The sequence below is a fragment of the Ceratotherium simum genome, chromosome 8 (genome assembly GCF_057802395.1).
Source record: "Ceratotherium simum simum isolate JZ-2026a chromosome 8, ASM5780239v1, whole genome shotgun sequence".
Lineage (NCBI taxonomy): Eukaryota > Metazoa > Chordata > Mammalia > Perissodactyla > Rhinocerotidae > Ceratotherium > Ceratotherium simum.
The window spans coordinates 80,748,287-80,775,294 of NC_141907.1; positions in this window are offsets into that span (position 1 = coordinate 80,748,287).

The window sequence follows — 27,008 nt, forward strand, 5'->3', positions numbered from 1 at the left end:
ATTATATGATTTAAAGGGGTGGGACTAAGAACTTAATTCTCTAGCAATAAAGAAAAAGAGCTGAAACAGAAATAGGTTGGCTCGGGGATGAGACTGATCACAAAGGAAACTGAAGGAGCTAGATGATTCATGGGGATATACAGGGGACAAAAATCTGGGGAAGAACCAGATTTCAAATTAAGAGTTTAGTGAATAAAGTAAGCAATGCGTGGAGAGCTTAAGCAGCGAATTGTGAACCCATAAAATCTCTATTTGTGGTGCTGGTAGAACTTGCGCTCTCTAGGCAGAAGTGTGAAGTCACTGGCTGAAAATATTTTAGGGCGAGTGAAAAGGATAAAGTTTATGCCATCAAGGGCATGGTATTTAAAATAATTTCATTTTAAAGGCCCAGCTTAAATTCCCTTGAGTGGTAGCAGTAAGAAATGACCATAACAAAATAACGAGGAGCCACTCTTTAGAGTTTGCTCTAAGTCCGCTCCATGATGCTGATCTAATAGTGTTTGAAAGTTCAGGTCAGCATCCATCAGTGCAGGAAATCACTTAGCATTCAAAATTTCAGAGGGTGTTCATACGTAGAGGTGAACCCTGCCTCCAGCAAGGCCAGCATGTGAATATATTGGCTATCTCAAAGCTAAAGATCTAAATTAGTGGGTGATTTTTTCCTTTATGAAATAATCCTTCATTTACAAAAGTTTTAAACATGACATCTCTTATCTCATAATTAAAATGCTTCTAAGCTTTTAAAAAATCAATCCCTGTAGAGTATTAGGAGAGTATCTTTTACATTAAGGGAGGATAAACTCATGGGGACATTCCCTCTTCCACGCAGTGGACAGTGTAATGCAGCACCTGGGTTCTTTCCAGTGGGGGAGGCCATGCTGCCTCAGCTGCTGGGGAGTGCTCTTGACAGATGACTTTGAATGGTCAGCCCCCTCAAGGGACTGACTCACTGCAGAGAGCCACCTTGCACAAGGTCACGCTCGTTCCTAGGGTGGCCCAACCCAATGACTGACCTGTGCAAGAGTGTAAAGGCTGCCATCTTAGCCCAATTTCGCACAACTCTGAAAGTCCACTCTACCTCCAGAGCACCCCACTGGGTTCACTAGGGCTGCTGTGTAGCTTGGATTGCAGCTCAGCTTCTCCCTCTGCTCAATCAGCTTCCTCCTCCTCCCTTCCAGGAATGTTGATCTCAAGGATCCTTAAAAAACATTTTGCATGTTAAACTGCCTAACAGAGACTGTTTCCCAAGAAGCCCAACTTCTAACACTATAGAAAACACATCAAACACGTATGTAAAGAAAAATGTATCCAGGTTGTAAAAATGTACAGATTACAAAAATATGTAAAGCAAAATATATCCAGATTGTTGAATTATATAATATTTTCAGAGACAACAGAGGATTGAGGGAAAATGATAAAAAATGGATGGACTTGGATAATATGGAGTAGAGAATTAAGGTTCAAGCTAATGTAAACAGTAGTTAACAGGAAGGTGTGTGAGCATACTCTGAAAGATACACCTGCCCATTTTTTTTTAAATGAATATTACTGGAAGTAAAAAAGCTGTTCTTCTTCCTTCCTCCAACCTATAAGAAAATAGAATTCATCTACACATTATTGTTGGTGAACAAGATAAGAAATATCAATAAAATTGAAAACAGGCCAAAGAATGGAAAATTGGAACAGGAGAAAAAATTCTATGATCATTTTACAGTATTACATCCTCTATGGTTCTTTTTTCTATTTTTACTTCCAATACTGCTCTGTACACAGATTTTTTTTATTTTACCAAATTAAAATCTGATATTGCATATTATTTTTTGTTGATTTTGCATCACAAACATTTGTTGCTGCCCCCAAAGCACATTTTAATTAATAACAGAAAGGTTAAACACTAAATCCATTCTTATATAGCCTAAGTTGCTAAACGTAAATTTAAAGTTTGTGACTCCTGCATATTGTGTTGAGTTTGCTAGGGCTGCCAGGACAAAGTACCACAAACTGTGTGACTTAAACAATAGAAATGCATTGTCTTACAGTTCTGGAGGCTAGAAGTTTGAGATCAAGGCGTCAGCAGGGTTGGTCTTCCTGCAGGCTGTGAAGGAGAACCTGTTTCACGCCTCACTCCTAGCTTCTGATAGTTTTCTGGCACTCTTCAGCATTCCTTAGCTTCTGCTGCACCACCCTGATCTATTTCATCCTCACATGGAGTTCTCTCTGTGGGTGTCCACACAGAGAGAAATTTCTCCCTTTTGTAAGGACAGAGTCATATTGGATTAGGGTCCAACCTAATGATCTGTCTTGACTTGATTGTCTGCAAACATTCTATTTCCAAATAAGGTCATATTCATAGGTACTGGGAGTCAGGACTTCAATATCTTTTTCAAGAACACAACTCAACCATATACATATGAAAGATTATCTTTATATGTACAAGTAAGTTCTAGTAATATATGTACATTGAAGGTGGCCTAATACTTCTGACAACATTGCTATAATATTTAGCCTTAGCCAAAGGAAAAGAAAAATACCTTAATTTGTTTTACTACATCTCTTGTTTTATCATCAATCCTGCATGGGCAGAATTTATCTTAGTAAATCAACACATATTGACTGACTGACTATTACATGCAAAGTATTTTGCTATGCACCTTGGGTGATAGGAAAAGAGACAAGTTGAGGACTTCACTTTTGAAGAGTTTATAATATTGTATTTATAACAACATCAAGGATACAAAGACAATTAAGTCTACTCTGCAATTTAAGAAAAATGTTATAGACTTCTTCAGTTTTGTACACATTTCTTCATTGCAGAATTTGGTTTATACTCTGAGAGCTGGAAGTTGTGAAAAGTCCTTGAAACTTGTAATTCTATGAATTTATACCACTAATTACATTGAGAATGACTGTAATAGAACAAGAATTTATCAATTGTTAAAGGAAATTTAAAGCATTTTTATTGCTGAATAAAACAATGATCTATCACACGAAAGTTTCAACTGGAAGTTAACTTCTTTATTGTTCCAGGATTAGCAGTTTACATTTATTTGACATACATGAAAAATTATCCTTAGGTATTAATTTCATGACTTTAGTTGAGAGTGAACAACTTTAGCCACAGGATGTGGGAAAACAGCCCTTCCTTAGCTAAAAATTTGCTCTGTGACCCCTTAGCAAATAGCATCCCATATGTTACAATTCTTACATAAAAAACAGAATGTTTAATGCTATATTCAATTTGCTTGTCTCACTATTGTTTAAACATAATAAGACTTTAGACAAGTAAGAACCACTCTCTGAGAAGATGGGTGTGCCATGTTCCACATAACCCTACAGATGACATAGAGCCCCATCCATTTCAGAAGCAATTTACAAGATTAAATTCAAAATGAGACAATTTGTATTTTTGGAATAGTGTCTTTCTTTTTACAAATCATTTTGCAGCAAGATTTAAGACATATTTAATCGTAAGAAGAGAAGATAAGCCTCAGCAATAAACTTAAGCTTCCGCTACGATATCATCTATTAAAAATAATGTTAAATCCAACTTCAAATCTTTTATTATTTGACTGTAGAGAAAATTATATGTATAGTGCCAAGGTAAACTGAAGACAGTTCATCAATAAGATCTACCTCACATGAAGATAAAATCATAATCCTCAAAGTATATATCATTCTGGATATCTGAATTATCTAGATAGCTGAGTTATAACCTTTAAATACTATCAAGTAAAATTTTTAATTATTTTTAATAGATCACATTTCTTAAATCTACTATGCACTTCACCATCATGTTAAGTAGAAGGTGTTTAATGAAACTTTCTTGACATTTTAGTCATTATTATATAATACCTGTTACTTACTATAGCAAATATGATTTGAGACACAGATGTGTAATAAAGAGATTTAGTCCTAAGGGGGCTCTGACCAACACACGGGTCTCGAATTTTCTTTCTTGATGTCAGTTTGTTTTTTAATTATCTCTTGCCTCATTATAGAAGCTGCCTTGTGAAAAATTAATTGGTACCTCATGGATTGATGTTACCTTCTATGTGGCTTTCTTATTGTTCAGAAAATCGTATTCTTCATTGTGTTAATCACCATCACTCAAAGTTTTGTCTCTGACTGAACATCTTTGGCTCAAAAGCACCCCCAAAAATCTTACATCCTTTCTTCTATACTAAGTACTTTACTTTCAAAAGAGCCTAAAGAAAACATACCTCTCATCTTTTCAAGAATTAGGTAAAAAAATTTGGAGAGGTAGCTTACAACAAATCCAATAAATATGCACAAAAAAGAGAATTCTGTAGACAAGACTCCAAGATTTTCTTAGTGCTTCACATTTATTAAAATTCTGGGTATAAGTAATACTAGCGATCATACATCAAATATTATATTCAATAATTATGAGTGCAATTATTATTCAATAATAATAATTATGAGTGCAATAATTATCAGAGAAGATTTTGTCTTGAGTTTTACAGGTAAGACTCAGCTTTTAAACTATTTATATATATATAAATTCTAAATAAATAGTCTATGTTAAATATCATGTATAATTTCTCTATACAGACATATTTTTAATTTCTGAGGGTTTAATACTAAACCCCATGAAATGAAAACTGCCTGATGCATTTTCTCCAGATTTAGAGACAATCATTGGGAAGGTCTGATTTAAAACAGTGAAAAATAGGGCAAATAAAATACATTTTCAGCAATCTTGGAGATTAAAGGATAGATAATAATTTTGCAGAACTGCTAAAACTGAGGTACAACACTAGTTTTTAAATAGCTCATGATTGGGAGAAATACACTATATTAATTAATATGCCAAAGAGCAAGAAAACAAATAATGTCTTCAAAATTGAACATAGAATTAAAAGCCACAAGGGAAGATCATTCATATCATAAAACCTGTTTGCAATTTAGCTGCTTCCCACATGGGGAACTCTAGGCAACATGCCCTAGTGTGAGTAAGAGCAGGGATTTATTTATGTCACCATGGTTAATGATAACCCTGGGCACCGGGGGAAACCAGACCATGTAACAGAAACAGCATAAATCTTGAGGGTGTCTGTATGATGGATCATCTGCTCATGAAATCTCTTTGTAATAACATTTAATATCCTGAACATTAACATATTAAGCAAAGGTTAAGTCAGTCAGTAACACTAAAGGACAAGAGATGATTAAGAATATTCCTAAACAAAAAAACCGCCTCCTCAGAATGAGCTCTGTAACTATCAAATAAGAAATGAGTTTCCACAAGAAAACCTAATGCTAAGTGATAGTGATAGTTCAATTGAAAGAGATGAAAGCAAACTAAAGCAAATAAAAGACTTTTTGGGTGAAATTATTGAAAGGATCAGTTGGTAGTGGGGGAAGGCTTTTCCAGCTAGTTCTATTTTTCCAACTAGTTCTGGTCTAGAAAAGTTTAAAACGATGTAAGATTACAGACATAAGAATTTTCCTGTTGAATAATTAATACATAATCTTAAGGGTTGTGACTAGCAACTCTCTCCCACATTCTGAATTTTCATTTTTATTTCATGAACAAATTTTCATATTACGTATTATTAATTATATTATATATATATCCTCTATTATATATTATAAAGGAATAGAATTAAGAGGAAGACAATAAAAATCCTTCCATAAAGTTTTATCCTAAAAAATATATGAAAACATGTTGTAACATATGTAATGCACTTCAAATACTCTTGGTCATCTAAATTTTCTGCAACCAGAACTATATTTTATATGGTGCACATGATGTATTAAAAAGGCAGCTGCTGCAAAAAATACTACAGGGATGATAGAAACCTTGGGGATTATGTAGCTAGAGTTTAACTTCACCACATAAACACCTAGAGGAAAATCCACGTTCCAGGGCTCATTGCCAGAGTAGAGACCACAGTAGTTGGGAAGTTGTAGATGTGGGGAAGTTGTGTTATTTTATCATTTTATTTGGTGATTTTGAAGCAAGGTCTACATTTGAAAACTAGTGATCTAGCACACCAACTGCTTTATTTTATAGCCATAGAACAAAGAACTAGGTGACTACATAATTTACTTAGGGTTACACAGCTAGGACATGAGCTCAAGATTTCCATCAACCGTCAGTTCTGTGCTGTTTTCTCAATTTGATTCAATTCATCCAATCCAAATTCACTGACCATTTGCTCTGGGTTTTATTATTCCAATCCTGAATGATTAATTTTAGATACATTAATGGAGATATTTTAGATTAAGTTTTCTTAAACCAGAATACATTGAAAAATTTCAGGGGTACTTGAATCCTTTGAAATTATGCTAAATTTTATTTGCATATGTCCATTTTTATCAATGAAGTTTCTATAGCTTTTATCAAAATTTGAAAGGGGCTTATGCTACTCCCCCAAAATTAAGAACCATTGATCCAAATACTTATCTCTGATTTGTTTTTCAAGACCATGTTAAAAGTAAAGCATTAATCTGAAAAGTCTTGGTATTTAATACTTAAGCTTATCCATCTTCCCCAAATACGTAGGCTATTGGAGAGAATTAATATGTTGCCATAATTTAAACACTCTTTCCTTGCTCTCCTTTTTTCACATAAAAGTCACACAAAGCAAAGCATACCGAATATTCCTTTTATGATTTTTATTTTCCACATTTATAATTTCAGATAAGAGTAAGAAAATAAGTCAAGTGGATAACACATACACAATAATAACATTTACTTCATTTCAGTATGCCTAGTATTTGGAAAGTAATTGCATTCTCTGGTTAGAGAATGAGATTCTAAAGTAACAAAGAAAAGCTTTCATCAGATGCCTTTATTCAGCATTATATTTTATATGGAAACACTAGTAATATATGTTTTGAAAGAATGCAATGAATACATATACTGCTTTTGTAACAGGGAAATTTTTGAGGAAAAAATAGAGAATTAAACGTTTAGCAAGAAGAGATTTTTCTATCTCTCAAGGTTAGAAGAGCAATTATGTTCTTTCGAGCAGCTGATGGCGGACATCATCAAAATGGAATTACTTCTTTGTGAGAGAAGTGTCAGCTTACATTTGTATTAATAGATAATACCTTCAGAATATATCTGTGGGGAAAGAAAAGCTGTTTCAGTAAGTGGTATCTCTATTGTACTTCTCAACCTAAGCCAAAATATGCTTTCTGATTGCTCCGCTAGTTATAGTACCTCAAATAAAAAAGATACAAAAATTTCACAAAATACCCTTTTTTCTAACCAAATTGACTAAGTATCATTGACATCAAGTAGTCCATATAATGTCATGATCCTAGTTTTTGGATTTTCCTATAGACTCTGCTGGAGACTCAAGCTAGTTAAAAGTGTATATTAAAACATATATTATACTTTGAATCATGTTACATCATGATAATAGTGAATTTCATAAGATGAAATAACTGATAGAATAGAAAAGAAATAGCATCCAAACAAGCTGTTAAAATTTTCAAAATGTAATTTAATATACTGACTTATCCATTGAGGAATATTCTGGGAATGAAACTCTTTTATAATAAAATTAGTTATGAAATTTACTTGTAACACATAAAAGGCTGTAGTAGATTTCATTTTAGGAGAAGTATCAATTTTTTCACTAAGTTATGTATATGAGATGACACATGACAAAAATATTTTATGTTCATTTCCCTTATGACCAGGAACAGTTGAACAAATTTGGCTTGCTTGACGCAAGATAAACCTGCGAAGTCCAAAGAATTTGTTCTGGTGACATCACTCTTGCTATTTGACATTCAGATGGTGATTCTTTCCCCATTTTCAATCATTCAAAACTCTTCCGTTATCAAGCTTGCTCCCTCCTCACCCAAAGGTAAGTGAAGCTGATAGCAGCCATTTGAACATGTTAACTCACTCATTCTTCTTTAGAGTTAGTGCAGTAGCTCAGCCAAGCACTGGACTTCTCTCTAATTGTGAAATAAAATTGTTTTTTCTGAAAGTTAATTAAAGGAGGGAGCCTCCAAATGACACTATACTTACTGAAATGCAGAATAATTCTGAATGCACATCTGATGTTGCTTTTTTTTTTTTTTTGGTGAGGAAGATGGGCCCTGAGCTCATATCTGTTGCCAATCTTCCTCTTTTTGCTGAGGGAGATTGGCCCTGAGCTAACATCTCCGCCCATCTTCCTCTATTTGGTATGTGGGATGCTGCCACAGCATGGCTTGATGAGTGGTGCGTAGGTCTGCGCCCAGGATCCGAACCTGAGAACCCTGCACCGCTGAAGCGGAGTGCATGAACTTAACGACTATGCCACTGGGCCAGCCCCCTGATGTTGCTTTTTGAGGTTCCCTAGTGGTAATGATAGGAAAGTGTATAAACAGAAAAGATGGAGTCAGTCTTTTTGTTCATCCGTAATGGTAATGTCAAACAAGGAGCTAATCTGGCTTTATCTTCTGAAAGTTTATTTTACAGAGGGTTTGGGATGTGGGTGGGCATGTCTGGGAGGCTAAAACATTTTTGAGGGACTTATTTTTGTATGACATCATGCAAAATGATTAAATAGTTAAATATATAACTTTAACGTGTTCTTTTACTTTATAATGTGACAATAATAATCCTCAAAGAAATAAATCTGAAAGTAAGTTTAATAAATAAATATACTCCCTTTTTAGTTATAAACGTTCATCAAAGATATAGGATTTCAGGAATTATCTGTGAGATAAAAGGGAAAGAGCTTGCCAAACTACAGTAAAGGAAGAATTTCAGATATGGCAGAGTAACTTGCTGTAGACCAAGTGTCTGAGAAAAAATTAGAGCAATTATTTCTGCTTATATCTATTTAAGAGAATGGAGAGCTACACAGAAAACCAGGCCTTGTAAGGGTCAGGAACCTGGTGAGAAGGATGAGGGGTAACAACACTGAGGTGAGCCTTACCTTCTCTTGGAGAACTCTTTCAGTTACTAAGCAACATAAGGCCAAAAGGCAAAGAAGACAACCACAAAGTGGGTAGAAATCAAAGCTGAGGTTTTGGCCTTCTCAGGGTCTGTAGACAAAAACCTTATAGTTCAAGTACAATACAGCAGGACTTGAGGGGACAAAATCCCCAAGAAAGGGAAGAACATTAGTGAAAGTCTGGAATTGTGTCATGTTTTTCCTTTTAAGACATCTGCTAACTTTTATTTGATGTAGGGCCAAGATACTAAGAAGTAGAGTCAAAAGTGGCAGCTAAAGATCTGGGCAGTTGCACAGAGTGTTTGGCAGTTTCACAGGGCAGAGGAAAAAAAACTGGAAGAGGAACTCTAGTGATCATCATTGACTTCCTGTTAGGATCACAGAAAGGTTCCACCTAGGAATATGGGTGATGGGAATTAGATCAACTCTCACAAAAATGCAAAACCCAGTCCTGAACAAGTAAAATCCCACACTGGAAAAAGTTGGTTTGCTCCATATTTAAGGCACCTGAGAGAAAGCAAAAGGATATCCTGTCTGGATGAAGATAATATGACATAAAGCATTAAATTATCTCTATAATTTTTCATAAGCTATGACCCACATTTGATCAAATTTATTGGACATACCAGGAGATAGAATTAAAAGACAGAAACTAAGAGAATAAATAGACAATATAAGCAGATCCAAAAGTGAATCAGAGTTTGAGTTATCTATCATGGCCTTTAAATGAAGGAAGAGTAAAATGCTTAACCAAATTATTAACAAAATAGAGAATCTCACCATATAATTGGAATATATAAACAATAATCAAATGGAAATTGTAGAATTGAAAATATAATAATTGACATTAAGAATGCAATAGACGTTAAACACTGCAGATTAGACATTTGGAGAGAGGATTAGTAAACGAGAAGGCAGATTGTTGGAAAATATACAGATTGAAGTACAGAGAAAAAAAGGATTTATGATATACAAAAGAGCATCCAAGATACATGAGACACAGTAAAGAGATTTAATATCTGTAATTGAATTTTCAAAATAAGAAGAGAATGTTATAAAAGCAATATTTTAAGAGATAATAGGTGAAAACTTTCCACAACAGATAAAAAGACATCAATCCACATAATCTAGTAATTTAGCAAACACTAAGGAGTATTGGGGTGGGGGGCAGGAAAACCTAGGGACATTAGAGTAAAATTAATTTTTAAAAATGCATAAAGAAAATATGAAAAAGCAGCCAAACAAAAGACACAGTATCTTCAGAGGAAAAACATTTCATCAGAAACCATGGAGGGCAGAAGATAATGCAATGACATCTTTAAAATGCTGAAAGAAAATATGTGTGAACCTGGAATTCTTTATCCAGGAAAAATATTCCTCAAAAACGAAGATGAAATAAAAATATTTCCACATAAACAAAAACTGAGAGAACTCATCAACAGCAAACCTGCATAAACATACGTATTAAAAGGAGCTCAATAGACAGAAGAATAAATGATCCCAAAGAGAAGCACAGAAATGAAAGAACGAATGAAGAGCAATGGAACAGATAAATATGTGGGTAAATCTATAGGCATATAATTTAAGAAATGATAATAATAACCTCTTGTAGGGTCAAAATAGATATAGAATTGAAAATTATGACAATTACAGCATAAAAGGCAAGGCAGCAGTTTTAAATGAAATGGAATAGTTTTCAAATCTTTGCATTTTAAAAGATGTACTGCATATTAATAACTAATTATGATTATGAGTAGAGTTAATGGGCCATTGCTCCTTTCATTACAAAATACATAATAGAAGCAAAAGTACAATGTGTGAAATGGAATTGAAAATAAGACATTATCGTAGACATTATTTTTCAATATAATTTAATGATGAATAACTATTCCAAAATATAGATGTTCTAGACCAGCACTAGCCAATAGAAATATAATATGGGCCTATGACCACATTAAAAAAGTAAAAATAAACAGATGAAAATAATCATAATAGTGTATTTTATTTAAACCAATAAATCTGAAATATTATCATTTCAACATGTAATAAACATAAAATATTATTAATAGATACTTTACACCTTTTCTGTAAAACTAAGTCTTCACAATCTGGTGTACATTTTAGACAGCACATCTCAATTTGAACTAGCCACATTTCAAGTGCTCAACTGTCACACGTGACTAGAGGCTACCATCATGGACAGCAGAGGTCTGGACTGTAGCAAAATAAACTCTGATAGCATCTATATGAATTTTATCTTCTGCTCCAATAAGTAGTCTAGTGATATATCAGATATTAAAATTTTATTACTTTAATAAATAATTTTCCATTTAGAATCTAGTTCCCTAGCAGTTAATATAATCTAAGTAGGTTTCTGAAATATAATCCACTTGGTGGTGTGGATACTGAAAAGAAAGGAATCTTCATCTGGAATACAGTAACATCAATTGTACAAAAAAAATCAAAGTGAAACCAGTCATAGTCATTATTATACACTCAATATTTAACCCATTGTTCAATATCTATTAACTATTTACGTAAGACTATCTCTTAGTCCAAACTTGCTTGATTGTACAATTTGGTCAAAAAGCCTAAATTTCAATGAGATGTAATCTCACAATAACTGACTAAAGCATGACATTACTTTTTAGATTTCTTTGTAGTAAGAAATCTAAAAAAAAATATTAAAAGAAAAGCTCTCACTGTCACCTCATTAAGGTAACTCTTCTATCTTGGCATTAAAGGCAAATGAAAGGCAGACCCTATAAAAATGAAAATGTAATGGCTATTCTTGACCAGATTAGCACTTATTTCTAGAAGCATGCAGATTGTCCTCTACTATAACCTGTTAATTACTCCTTGGGGCCATAAACATAACCAATCTCTAGAAGAGGGATGCAAATATATTACTTTGAAAGCAGAAAAAAGATTATCGGACCCAGAGATTCTGTAGGACAATTTATTTATGGATTGTAAAAATGTAGCAACCACATAATTCTGTGAGGACAGGCACACTTACCATTTAGGAGATTCTACTTTGCTTCCTGGGCATTTTTGTTTGGCTTTTTGTTGTATAGTAGAAGTGTTTTCTTTCTTCATCAGGACAGGATTTGGTAGAGTAACATTAAATGTTCTCTTCAGAACAGAATGTCTTAAAAACGGACTGAGCTATGGAAATTCAAACCAAAGAATGGCATATTTTAGTTATGTCATTCATAAACTTTGAAAAATTATCTTACAAAAATCAATAATAAACTCATTACTGTAAATAACTTACAAGTTACCAGCACCATTCATTAATGTCTTACACATTTAGATTCCTAGGGTTAATATCTATAAATATACATTAAAGTGTAAAAAAGTTACTAGTCATGAGGTTAACTAAAGTATGTTTAATAGTTTTGCCAAAAGGCATACATATTAGAGACAGACCAAAATATTTGGTGAAACCTTAAGCCAGTTTTTAAAAAGAAATACATAGTTTTTTGCATATATTAATATCAAATAATCTTTATTCTCAAAATAAATTTTACTTCCAATGAAGGTAGATATTGATTTGCCAGTGTGCCTTCTCTCAACATTTAGCCTTTCAACAAATATTGATTAAATGCATATCACCTGCCCAAAACTATCTATAGTACTGTGAATATGTAGTAACAAGATAAAGTTCATTTATATTCACCATTCACATACCAATGAAAACACAGCGAAAGACAAAAATTTGAAACAACTCTAGAAACTAAAAAAAAACATTGTCTGATTAATCTGTCTGATTTTCAACTGCTATGAGAAATGTCTACTAAATCTCTTGCAAAATGATGACTGAAAAACAAAATTAAAGGAACATTCAATCAAACAATATTTACTGAGTGCCTCCTATGTGACAGCAGTCCTAACACAGCCCTACCAACACTTATCTTTTTTTTCTCATGCCCCTTCCCCAAGAACATTGCACAACAGATATATGAATTTGGGAATTGAGATGAGTAGCTCTATGTACAAATTGTTGAGAACACCACATTCTTAGATTTATAGTCTAACAATGTTTTATAAATTATTCTCAATATAGGAAAAAATATAATGCTGCCATGGTCATTTTATAAAGTTAGTTATACGATTCTAAAACATGGCTACTGTTCACTATCAAAAAATATGTGCACTGGGCCGGCCCCATGGTGTAGTGGTTAAGGGTGGGTGCTCCGCTGCTGGCGGCCTGGGGTTCGGATCCGGATGCGCACCGATGCACTGCTCATCAGGCCATGCTGTGGTGGCATCCCATATAAAGTAGAGGAAGATGGGCACGGATGTTAGCCCAGGGCCAGTCTTCCTCAGCAAAAAGAGGAGGATTGGCATGGATGTTAGGTCAAGGCTAATCTTCCTCACAAAAAATAAATATATATATATATGTGCACTATCCACCTTCAAGACCTCCTATAAAGCTATAGTAATCAAGATAACATGGTATTGATGAAAGAACAGACAAAGAGATAAAGGGAACATAATAAAGGGCCCAGAAAAAGATCCGTACAAATAAAGTCAACTGATCTTTGACAAAGGAGCAAAGACAATACAATGGAGCAAAGATATTTTTTTCAACAAATGGTGCTGGAACAATTGGACATCCAAATGAACAAAAATGGATCTAAACATGACCTTACACCCTTCACAAAAATTAACTAAGATTAACTTAAATGTAAAATGCAAAACTGTAAAACTCCTAGAAGATAAAATAGGAGAAAATCTAGAAGACCTTGGATTTGGCAATGACTTTTTACATACAACACCAAAGGCATGAACCATAAAATAAATAATTGATAAGCCAGCCTTCACTAAAACTAAAAACTTCTCTTCCACCAAAGATACTGTCAAGAAAATGAGAAGACAAGCCATAGACTGGGAGAAAGTATTTGCAAAACACATATCTGATAAGGAATTTTTATCCAACACATACAAAGAACTCTTAAAACTAAACAATCTAATTTAAAAATGGGCAAAAGATCTGAACGAACATCTCAGCAGAGAAGATACACACATAGAAAATAAGGATATGAAAAGACGCTCAACACCATATGTCACTAGGGAATTGCAAATGAAAACAATGAGATACCACTACATACCTATTTGAATGGCCCAAATCCAAAACACTGACAACACCAAATGCTGATGAGGTTGTGGAAAAACAGAAACTCATTCATTGCTGGTCAGAAAGTAAAATGATACAGCCATTTTGGAAAAGAGTTTGGTGGTTTCTTACAAAACTAAACATATTCTTACCACATAATCCACAATCCTGCTCCTTGGTATTTTTCCAAATGCGAAGAAAATTTATGTCTACAAAAAAACCCGCACACAGATATTTATAGCACATAATTGCGAAAACTTGGAAGCAACAACGATATCCTTCAATAGGTTAATGAATAAATAAAATGTGGTACAACCAGACAATGAGGTATTACTCAATGCTAAAAAGAAATGAGCTATCAAGCCGTGAAAAGCCACCGAGGAACCTTAGATGCATATTACTAAGTGAAAGAAGCCAAGCTTAAAAGACTACATACTGTATGATGCCAACCATATGACATTCTGGAAAAGGCAAAACTACTGAGATAGTAAAAAAAGGAGTGGTTAGTGGAAGGGAAGGATGAAGGTGGAACAGTATAACTATTCTGTTTGATACTATAATGATGGATACTTGTTACACTTTTGTCCAAACCCATAGAGTGTACAACACCAAGAACAAACCCTGATGTAAACTCTGAACTTTGAGTGATAATGATGTGTCAATGTAGGTTCACCAATTGTAATAAATGTAACACTGGTGAAGAATGTTGATAATGAGGGAGACTGGGGTGGGCAGGGAGTACACGAGAACTCTCTGTATTTTCCACTCCGTTTTGCTATGAACATAAAACTGCTCTAAAAACAGTCTATTAAAAATTATGTGGAGTTATTCCAAAATTCATCTGAAAGAACAGACAAGAAAGAATAGATTGGTAAATTTTTAAAAAGAATAATAATGAGAATAAGCTTGCCCTGTTACAAATTAATTTAAACACCAATAATGATTAAAATAGAGATGTACTAGTATGCCATTTGACAGACAAATTTTTGTGTAGACACAACTTTTGTCAAATTCAAATGTTACCATGTCCTACATTTTCCATCCTAACCTCTTACTTGCCCAATATGATTAATTCATCCTTTTGGACTATTTTTTAATGTAAATTCATCTCATGTTCTTTAATATAAGTTAAATAAAAAAATAAGACATTCATGGTAAATTGTTCAAGAATGCATCTATATATTATCACTGAAAACACAAACTTAGAAGCTGAGGATGGTATGCAACATAAAATAAATGGCTAAAAATCACTAATACTGCAAGTAAATTGCAGGAGAATGATAAATGAGTATATGAAGACACAGCTTATGTTTGGAAAAGACTAAAGAGCTGGAACCTAAATTAAACATTAAGTCTTAAACTATAGGACATTTGAAAAATGGGGTGATGTTAACAGGAAGCTAGAGAAAAAGAAAATTTAATGGCTCAAATAACTATGATGAAGAGATGACAATGACCAAAGAACTAAACTTTAACAATCATTACACTGTTGGTGAAAAAATGAAGTGATATGGGTAACAGCACATAATCAAAAGTTCTTAACTATGCAAAAACATCTTCTAATTAACAACTTGTTTTTCTTAAATCATATGCAAGTAGAAGTAAAAAGACTACCATCTTTGCTATACAGAGATGAAAACAGTTATTTTGTATTCCAAGCATTTTCCACCTGAAGTTAGAATGAATATGAGATGGCTCTTAAGTGAATTTGATCTGCACTGAAACCATGTTCAGACTGTAGCTTTCAGAATACAAAAGTATCTGAAACTACTTGTCTGCAGCAAAGAATTGCCTAATATCCACTTAGACTTTTTATATTCTGTTTTACGGTTTGCAAAACTGATTTAAAATTAATCTGGACTAAAGAACAATTTATATATGTTATTTCATTGAAATTATAATGAATGTGTTTGAAATTTGAATTACAATTGAGGTAAAATTAATACAATGTTAAAAGCCATATGTTTTCTTTCTCCAACTCATAATGAAATAAAAGTTAAAATGACCATATTCTAATTTGCCATGTTTATAGTTTTCATTGAAATTATAAATAATACAGTACATATTATATCCCAATATACATATACACATATACCAATGTGAAGTAAAACACATTGCCTAAGACATTTTAGTCACAACAAGTCATTAGGTTATTTTTTTTTGTATGTTTGGTGGGATAGCAACTACTATATTTTTCCTGGGATCAGGAACGTCTCTTCAAGCCACAGGGGGATATTAAAGAAACAAAATGCATTACATTGTTCCCTGTCAGAGAAGGAAGAGAGGACAATGACCTGATAACCTTTGAACTACTGATTAGAAGTATGCATTTAGAAGAGAGAATAAACAAATATTGAAATTAAGTTTACCAAAATTGCATCAAAAAGGTCAATGTCCTGAAAGACAAGAACGACTGTGGAACTGTTATAGATCAAAAGAGATTAAAGGAACATGGTGACTAACGGCAACAGATGATCCCAGATGTAGAGTATTATTAGAGCAATCAGAAAAATTAAATTAAGGACTATGTTATAGATAAGAGGATTGGAACAATGTAAAATCTCCAAGATTTGATCACTGTGTCATTGTTATGTAAGAGAGTATCCTCGTTCTCAGAAGGTACATGCTGAAGTATTTAAAGGTGAAAGACTGTGATATCTGGTAGATTCAAATGGTTGCACAATATATAATTCCACAATAATATTCCACAATGATAATAACAATTTGTAAATATGTGTGTGTATACATATGTGAGAACGAGTGTGTAAGAAAGAGAAACAAAGAGAAAGATAAGCCACAGAGAGAGAGAGCACAAATGAAACAATATGCTAACAACTGGTGTATCGAAGTTTGAATTTTTTAAAAATGTTGAAAAAAAATTTAAACTCAAAATATGCTCTCTTCTCTACGACATCCATTGTTCAACTGCCCTTTAGCTAATATTCTGGTTACAATTCCTCTTTCCCTAGAATTAGAAGTCCTCTGCTCAATCTCGTTCCATGTGCTTCAAAGGATGCTTCTTTTAAACAATATCAGCTTTGATGTTAGACAGTCTCAGATTTATTTTTCTCCTAGAGATTTGTAAAATCTATATTATTGGGCTGGTTGGGTCCCCCTAATCATCAAGTTTATTTGCATGAACTTCCATCCAATACCTTTAAAAGTACTGGAAAGAAGTGTGTTATTTCTATTGTCTTTCTGCAAGTCTTGTTAAATAGTATGGTCCTTTGATATTTTCATCTTTCAAATAATTAGAGAATGATGGTGAAAGCAACATTATGCTTCATTTACTAAGTGTATGAGAGAGAGTGAGAGAGAGGGAGATTGAGAGAGACAATGAGACAGACAGAGGCAGAGGGCAACTGAAACAATATGTTCACAAGTGATCTATACAGTCGTTTACATAGTCCTTATATAACACCATGGCATATCCCTCATAATCAGGTAACAGGTAGTTGAATTATGATTTAACTATAGAGAATTAGCAATTAGGATTTGTAGAAGGAAGTCTTACTTTCTCCTCTTCTATCAACCCCCACCACCACATCTACATACCTACCTACATCTGTATATTTTATGTCTCTTTACACTCAGTAAGACCATCCCTGGAAACTCCATTTAAGACTTCAATATGGCTCCCCAAACACAATATTTCATAGTCTCTTTCTTTGCTTTATTTTTTTTACTCATTACCAACTTGCATATTATATATCTTATTTTGTATCTTGCTTTATTTCTTACCTAGCTTACTAGAAGCAGTTTTTGTCTGTTTTGTTCTATAGTACTTGCAACTATGCCTGAGACAGAGACCTGAGAGATTTTATGTTTGTTTGTTTGTTTTAAAATTCTGAGGACTTCAAGTCTTCATTCATTTCTGGAAAATTCTCAGCTAAGATTATTTGTGTATTTCTTCTCCATTTTTTTCATTTCCTTTTTCTGGAACTGTATTAGATATATGTTTAATTTCCTTAAATGTTCTCCATGTATTTATTTAAGTAAATGTTTATTAAAGCATAACATACATAGACAAAAATGCACAAATAAGTATAATATAATGAATCTTCAAAAAGTGAACACTGCTGTGGAAATAGTACCCAGGTCAAGAAATAAAACATTACCAGTCCTCCAGAAGGCTCCTATGTGCCCCCACCCAGTCACAACTCCCCATATCCACTTCAGAAGTATCCTGACTTTTAAGACCATTATTAGATAAGTCTTGTCTGATTTTGATCTTTACATAAACGGAATCACATAGAGCATCTTTTTGTGTCTGGCTTCACTCATTCAACAGTATGCTTGTGATATGGATCCATATGGCTGTGTATAACATTCATTCTACATTCTCTTTTGTATTCCATTTTGTAAATATACCACAATGTATTTTATCCAGTCTACTTCTGATGACCATTTGTAGGTTGTTTCCAGATTTTAGCAATTATAAATAGTGCTGCTATTCATCATTACGCATGTCTTTTGGTGCACATATGTACACATTTCTGTTGGTTACATACCTACATGAGTAACTGTTGGGTCATAAAGTATCTGTATTTGAAGTTTTACGGAATCTACCAAATAGTTTCCCAAAGATGATGAGAGTTTCATTTTTTGCCACATCTTTCCTACCATTCAGTTGTCTTTTTTTTTTTGCACTTTATCCATGCTAATGGCAATGAAGTAGTATAATACTGTAATTTTAATTTGGTTATAATTTATGATGAAATTGAGTACTTTTTAATATGTTTATGACAACTGGGATATCCTCTCTTTTTTTAATGTGTCTGTTCAAGTCTTTTGTCCATTTTAAATTGCGTACTCTGCTTCTTTTTTATGTATTTGTAGGAGTTTATTTCTAGATACACGTATTACAAATATCTTCACCCTTCTCTGTGACTTGCCTTTTCATTCTTTGGTGATATCTTTCAACCAATATAGTGATATCTTAATGTCACTGTCATCCAATTTATCATTTTTCTGTTATCAGTTAGTATTTTTTTATGTCTTGTTAAAGAAGTACTTGACTAGCTCAAGCTCATGAAGATATTCTCCTGTATCTTCTTTTCTACAAACTTTACTGTTTTTAGTTGTCATTCTTAGATCTACAATACATCTGAAATTGATCTTCCATATGATGTAAGATAACAGTCAAGATTCTTTTTTCCCATATGGAAAGCCAGTTGAATGAGCATTGTTTACTGATAAGACCAACTTTTCCTACTGCACTACATTATCATAAAATATGAGTCTATTTGTGAGATGTACTCTTTTCTTTCATTTGTCTCTGTTTATTTTTATGTCAATTCCACACTACTTTACCTACTGTAGCTTTATATAAATCTTGATATTTGGCATGTAAATCCTCTAGTTATGTTCTTATTTATAATTGCTTTGGCTATTGATTTTCATATAAATTTTTATATAAATTTTAAAGTCAGCATGTCAATTTCCACACACACAAACTGCTAAGATTTTTAATTAGGATTACATTTATTTAAAGGTCAATTTGGAGAAAACTGACGTACTTAAAATATTGAGACTTCCAATTTGTAAACATCATATTCCTCCATTTATTTGAGTCATTCCTGATTTTTCTCAACAGTTTTTTTGTAGTTATCAGTTTAGAGGTCTTGTTCATCTTTCATTAGATTTTTCTTATGGTATCTTATGGTTTTTGATGTCACTGAAATAGTATTTAAAAATTTTGTTTTCTAATGATCTGTTGCTGATATCCATAAATATTATTGATTTTTGCTCATTGACTTTGCTAAATTCATTTATTTATTATGAACAATAATATGTCAATAATAATAATATATGACTTATCTGTAGTTTATTTTGGACTCTTAAAATGCATAATATGTTATCAGCAAGTGATTGCAATTTTATTTCTTCTTTGTAATATTTATGATTTTAATTTCTTTTTTATCCCTCTTATTGTATTGACTAAGACTTCCAGTTTAGGTTAAATAGCAGTGGTTATAGAAAGCTGATCAGAACATACCAGCCCCAAATATGCCTCTTTGACATACTGATTATTTTTAGCTGAAGGCAATTGAGAACTAGAAGGTACAGGAAGGGCTCTCTGCTTTCCCCCTTTCTACCTAAAATCAGGGCATAAATTTCCCATGAGAAAGGGACCCTTCCTGTACCAGGAAGAGAACATTTTTATCACCAGTGACAGGGAGTTAACACCGAAAAGAGTCTGTACAAACAAACCTTACTGAAATAATCGTTATCTTCCATTAGTTTTCCCCATATATTTCCCACTCATTTTCCCACCATTTACTGCCCCTAGCCCAAACCTCTTTTTCCTTTGTCTTGTCACATCTTCACAATTTATCAGTCTTTGTTAAAATGGTATATATAAGACCCCAAGTCTAACCACTTCTTTGGGCTTTTCATTTCTTTCAGTGATGCTCCCCATGTCACATAAAAATATTAACATCAGGGGCTGGCCCCGTGGCATAGCGGTTAAGTGCGCACACTTTGCTGCTGGCAGCCTGGGGTTCAGATCCCGGGTGCCCACCGATGCACCACTTGTCAGGCCATGCTGTGGCGGCATCCCATATAAAAAGTGGAGGAGGATGGGCACGGATGTTAGCCCAGGGCCAGTCTTCCTCAGCAAAAAAAAGAGGAGGGTTGGCATGGATGTTAGCTCAGGGCTGATCTTCCTCACAAAAAAAAAAAAAAATTTAACGTCAAATAAAACTTGTATGCTTTTTCTCCTGTTGATGTCTTTTGTCAGTTTAATTCACAGGCCCCAGCAAGAACATAAGACAGTAAAGAAAAAATCTTTCCTCTCCTCTACCACCATCCGTGGGTCATACCAATCATAGATGGAAAGCTTTCAATAATTCATCATTACGTATGGCTTTTAAAAAATATTCTTATCTGATTATGAAAGTTCACTTCTATCTTTTAATTTGTTAAAAGTTTTTACTTTAGATGGAAATGAATTTTATCAACTTTTTTTCTGAATCTATTGAGATGATGACATATTTTTTCACCTTTTTTCTATTTGCAAATGTGGTAAATTTCAATTTTTCATATTTTATTCTTGTTACCCTTGCTTTTCTGAAATATTCTCTATGTTTTCAAGAAGTCTTTTTATATTGCTCATCTCTTTATCTCTCTGAACTGTATTCTGATTCCTTATATTTACCTATTATGCCTTTCATTTCTCAGTTGTGTCCAGCAATTACAATTTTTTATTTAGATGAATTTACATATACATGTATATATAAATTCCAGAAATTGTATAAGTGGTTAACAAACATTTTATTTAAGGAGAGCTTTAGGTTTATGGAAAAGTTGCAAAGATAGTACAAAGAGTTCCCATATACACCACACCTACTTTTCCCTATTGCTATTATCTTACATCAATATAGTATATTTGTTACAGTTAATGAACCAATATTGATACATTATTATTTACTAAGTCATATTTTATTCACATTTCCTTGGTTTTCTCCCAATATTCTTTTTCTGTTCCAGGATCCCATCTAGGATACTACGTTACATTGAGCAAGTTATGTCTTTTTTTTTTTTTTTTTTTTTTTTTATAAAGATTTTATTTATTTATTTTTCCCCCAAAGCCCCAGTACATAGTTGTCTGTCATAGCTGCACATCCTTCTAGTTGCTGTATGTGGGACGCGGCCTCAGCATGGCTGGAGGACTGGTGCCTCAGTGCGCACCCGGGATCCGAACCCGGGCCGCCGGCAGCGAAGCGCACGCACTTAACCGCTAAGCCACGGGGCCGGCCCAAGCAAGTTATGTCTTTGTGTGACTTCATAGTTCATTCCTTTTTATCACTAAATATTATTCTGTTGTATAGATTTTCCACAGTTTGGTTTTCTGTTCACCTATTGGATGACATCTTGGTGTCGTCCAGTCTTTGGCAATTATGCATAACGCTGCTATAAACATTTGTGTACAGGTTTTTGTGCGGACATTAGTTTCAAATCAGTTCAGTAAATACTTAGGAGCATGATTGCTAGATCGTATGGTAAGACTATGCTCAGCTTTGTAAGAAATTGTCAAATGACCCTCTAAAGTAGCTGTACCATTTTGTGTTCCCACTGGGAGTGAATCCTGTTCCTGGCCCTGCTGCTCCTCAACCGCACCAGCAATGTGTATGGTCAGTTGTTTGGATTTTAGTAATTTTCAAAGATGTGTACTGGAATCTTATCACTATTTTAATTTGCACTTCCCTAATGATATATAATGTTGAGCATATTTTTATATGCCTATTTGCCCTGTCACTATGCCTGGTATGTGTCACTACATAATAGTCGTGATAAATAGTGGGTGAACCGAATTACTTCACAGAATATTTGCAAGGAATCTAAATGCATTATTCCATAGGTATCTCTCAATAGTCATAAAAGGTCATATTTCTCTCCAGTCTAATAAACGTAGCCCTCTTAGCACATGAACCCTTTAAAAAAAAAAAATGGTCACTATTTTTTCTGTGCCTCAGTTTTCTTCAGCTGGGATAAAATTTCAGAATTGCATCAGGCAAAGTCTTTTCCCCTGGGGAGTAGACCTTTATTATGGAGAAGGCTCGGGGCTTGTTTCACAATGGTGACTCTACTTGCTGGGTTCATAAGGGGATCTTTCTAGGATCCTCACCAGGAGAACCTGGTGGTAAAGTAATTGGAGAGAAAGCCCATGAAAGTGTGGGGCACCTTAAGCCTGCAGCCCCCAGGACTTTCTCACTTTCAGGCTAGTCCACGCTCAGCCTCCAGCAATTTGTTGAACTTACCATGTAAGTATTCCTACCAGTTTGATGGCTTCAGTGGCCTCTGCTCCAGGTAAGTAGATCTCAGCCACTGTATCTTTCTGGATGTGCCTGTCTCATCAGATTTCAGAGTGGTGGTTGTCTCTGCAACCTCAGTTGTCAGATGGGTCTAAGAAACGTCATTGGTTTTCACTTTGTCCAGCTTTTCCTTGTTGTAAAGACAGGAGTGATGATTTCTGTGCTCCACATGTATGAGAGCTGAAATCTGAACTCTATGAGTATTTTTTAAATCTTTGTGTATGTGTGCTTCCCAGTTTTCATTCTGGTTTCTATTAAATCACTTGTTTAATCATATTACTCATATGTATTTTATAGTCTGTTATCAGATTTTTTTATCATATATTGTTCTTGAGTTGTGCTGATTTGCCTGCTGTTTAAGTAGGTTTATTCTCCCTCATAATGGTTTGTGATGTTTTAATTTTATTTATTGTTTTCCCCCAAAGCCTCAGTAGATAGTTGTATGTCATAGCTGCACATCCTTCCAGTTGCTGTACATGGGACGCGGCCTCAGCATGGCCGGAGAAGCAGTGCGTATGTGCACGCCTGGGATCCGAACCTGGGCCGCCAGCGGTGGAGCGCCCGTACTTAACCGGTAAGCCACGGGGCAGGCCCATGTGATGTTTTATTGCTGGCTCATTTTCAGGGGTTAGAAAAGAAAAATCTGTTCAAAACAGAAAGTAATCATACAGAGAAGTTTTGTGTTTGCTTTTACAAGATTCTAGAGTTTTAAAATAATTCTTTATATCTGTTTATTATCATACCAATAAGTAATAAAAAGTGGGCCCATACCTATGATTTACGGGAGGCCTACAGTTTAGATTTCTCCTATTGAATACCCAGCCACACCCAACCCCCAGCCCCAAGGTCGGAGAGCTTATATCTGGGGTTGAAGCTTTTGTGAGTTTATACAGCCATTCAGAGTATGTAATTCATACACGTTGGGATTCATCTGCACCAGTTTAATTTTGAAATATCTAGATGTTTCCTAAACACTGTGTGATGCCTTGCTCTGTGGGATTTGTCTATTGCTGCTGCTGCTTGTTTTTGTTATGTAGCGATGGTTACACCGTTTACACAATGCAAGGATTTCCCCCAGGCTAGTCAAACCTTTCAGAAACATATTTTAGGGCTACGTAATATGCCACCATGTGGTTATGTCACATTTTACTTCAGCATTTACTTCATAATATATGTAATTTATATTGTTTGTAGTTTTTCACTTTTAAGATAGGTGATTAGACATAGAATTACTGAGCCAGAAGGAACCATATTTGGAAGTTTTTAAGAGGCCTGATTCATATTGCTGTCTTTTTCATCATATACTTCTTGTCATTGTGCATCTTTTTGAACAAAAATTTTTGCTAACTTGATTGATATGCAGTGTCATCTAGTTCTTTTAAAGATTTTGCTTTGAGTACTAGTATAGGGGAGTCTAAATTTTATCTTTACCTGATTAGAGTTCTTTTTGGCTGGGCCTTAGAATTAAACTGACCTAAGACAGATCAACAGGAGAAAAAGCATACAAATTTATTTAATATAAGTTTTAGGTGACGCAGGAGCCTTCATAATGAGTGAAGACCCAAAGAAATGGTGAAACCTACAGGCTTTTATATTAGGTTGAACAAAAAAAGGGTAATTGTAGAAAAATCACTGAACTATGTGAGGAGGCTAAAAGAAGATAAGAATTATTTTAACAAAGTCTGTGTAGAAATCTCAGTTCACTGTCAACTTCTCGTCCTTGATGGTAAGAATGTTATTTTCCTTCTGTGATAGGAAGGACATTTTTCACATGGGAATTTCATGTCCTGATTTTATAAAAAAGAAGAAAGGTTAGAGTGCTTCTCTTGTGTTTGCCATTTTTCGAGTGCCTTCACCTCAAAATAGTCAATACGCCAGAGTGGCGTATTTTGGCGTGGCATGATCTGAACTCCTTCACTCACAATGGAAATAATTTTATACTTCTTTTAACTCTCAGTAGAGAATTTAAGAGCACGTTCTCTCGAGCTATACTTTCTAGATTTAAAACCAAGCACTCCCTCTTAATAGTTTTGCGAATGGGGACAGGTGCTTGGTTTCCTTTTCCATTAATAAGAATGAGCAGTTCGTTAAAATAAGAGGGCACATAGTAAATGATCCATATCTGTTAATTACCTGTGCTATTTGCTAATAATATTTTTCTATTTCTTTCTGAGGATTTTAAATGTGTTTGTTTATTTTTCGTACCAAAGCTTTTACTCTTTAGATGGATGAGTCTATCACCTTTGTCTTTAGTGGGGCTCTTCCCCTGCTTCTGTGGTTATATGAGTCACCACCTCCTAGAGTTTAATAAAAATCCAAAAAGTATATGAGCAACATTGTAAAAATGTTAGAATAAAAAATAAGCTACTTTAAATAAGTAATAATGAATAAAAAAAGGAAATCAGTGATCTTTTCCATGTCCTTTCAGAAGACTCGATCATAGATTATTCAATGCCATAAATCATGCATTCAACTGTGAAATGGGATTACCTATAAACTGAGAAACAGTTATAGAGTTTCTTAAAGATATTTGCAATAGACTTTTTAGCACCCATGCTAGTATAGTCAAAACCCACAAATGTGTGAAGAAAAAAAATAGTTAACATTTTAGTGACATTTTTAAAAAGTTCACAACATTCAAAAGAAATATTATAGCTGAGAAATGGAAAATGACTAAGTTATCTCCAGTATCTGAAAAAGGTCATGAGAATTGCATAGCCACTGAATTTAACCCCATCTTATGGGAAAGCCTTAACCAGACGGTGCTTTGACATTATTACAGATGGAAGATAGCCAGATTCACTGAATATATTCAAAATCTTTCAAAATAACCATTTCTGGTTTTCATGGAAACAATAAAAGAGATTTTTAATTTTTTAAATTAAAATGTTAAAGAGTATATGATTAGAAGAACACGATTTTAAATTGGTTAAAAGTATACAAATTATTAATTATATATTACTATAATCTAATACTCTACTTCTGTTATTCATGTAGGAAAAAAAATTCCAAAAGCATCATTGTTCATTTACTAATGACAAAAGTAGAATCACCAGATGATGATTCACTAAAAGAAGTTTTCAACATTAAAATAAATTACAAGTACAATGGGTTAAAGAATTCATTTTACATTCATACAATATTCATGTTATATGAACCACAAAGCATATTAATAATAGAGTGATTATTTTTTATTGCAGTAACGTTGGTGTATAACATTGCATAAATTTCAGGTGTACATCATTATACTTCTATTTCTGCATAGATTACATCATGTTCACCACCCAAATACTAATTACAACCCATCACCACACACATTTGCCTAATCATCACTTTTGCCCTCCTCCCCCCCCTCCCCTCTGGTAACCACCAATCCAATCTCTGTCTCTATATGTTTCTTTGTTGTTGTTTTTCTCTTCAACTTATGAGTGAGATCATACAGTATTTGACCTTCTCCCTCTGACTTATCTCACTTAGCATAATACCTTCAATGTCCATCCATGTTGTCACAAATGGCTGGATTTCATCATTTTTTATGGCTGAGTAGTATTTCATTGTGGATATATATTCTTCCTCTATTCATCTATTCTTCCATTGATGGGAACTTAAGTTGCTTCCAAGTCTTGGCTATTGTGAATAATGCTGCAATGAACACAGGGGTGCACGTATCTTTACGCATTGGTGTTTTCAAGTTCTTTGGATAAATACCCAGCAGTGGAATAGCTGGATCATATGGTAGTTCTATCCTTAACTTTTTCAGGAATCTCCATAGTGTTTTCCATAGTGGTTGCACCAGTTTGCACTCCCACCAGCAGTGTATGAGAGTTCCCTTCTCTCCACATCCTCTCCAACGCTTGTTGTTTCCTGTCTTGTTAATTATAGTCATTCTGATGGGTGTGAGGTGATATCTCATTGTAGTTTTGATTTATATTTCCGTGATAGTTAATGATGTTGAACATCTTTTCATGTGCCTGTTGGCCATCTGTATATCTCTTTGGAGAAATATCTGTTCAGGTTCTTTGCCCATTTTTTAATTGGGTTCTTAGTTTTTTTGTTGTTGAGATGTATGAGTTCTTTATCTATTTTGGAGATTAACCCCCTATCAGATACATGGTTTGCAAATATCGTCTCCCAATTGTT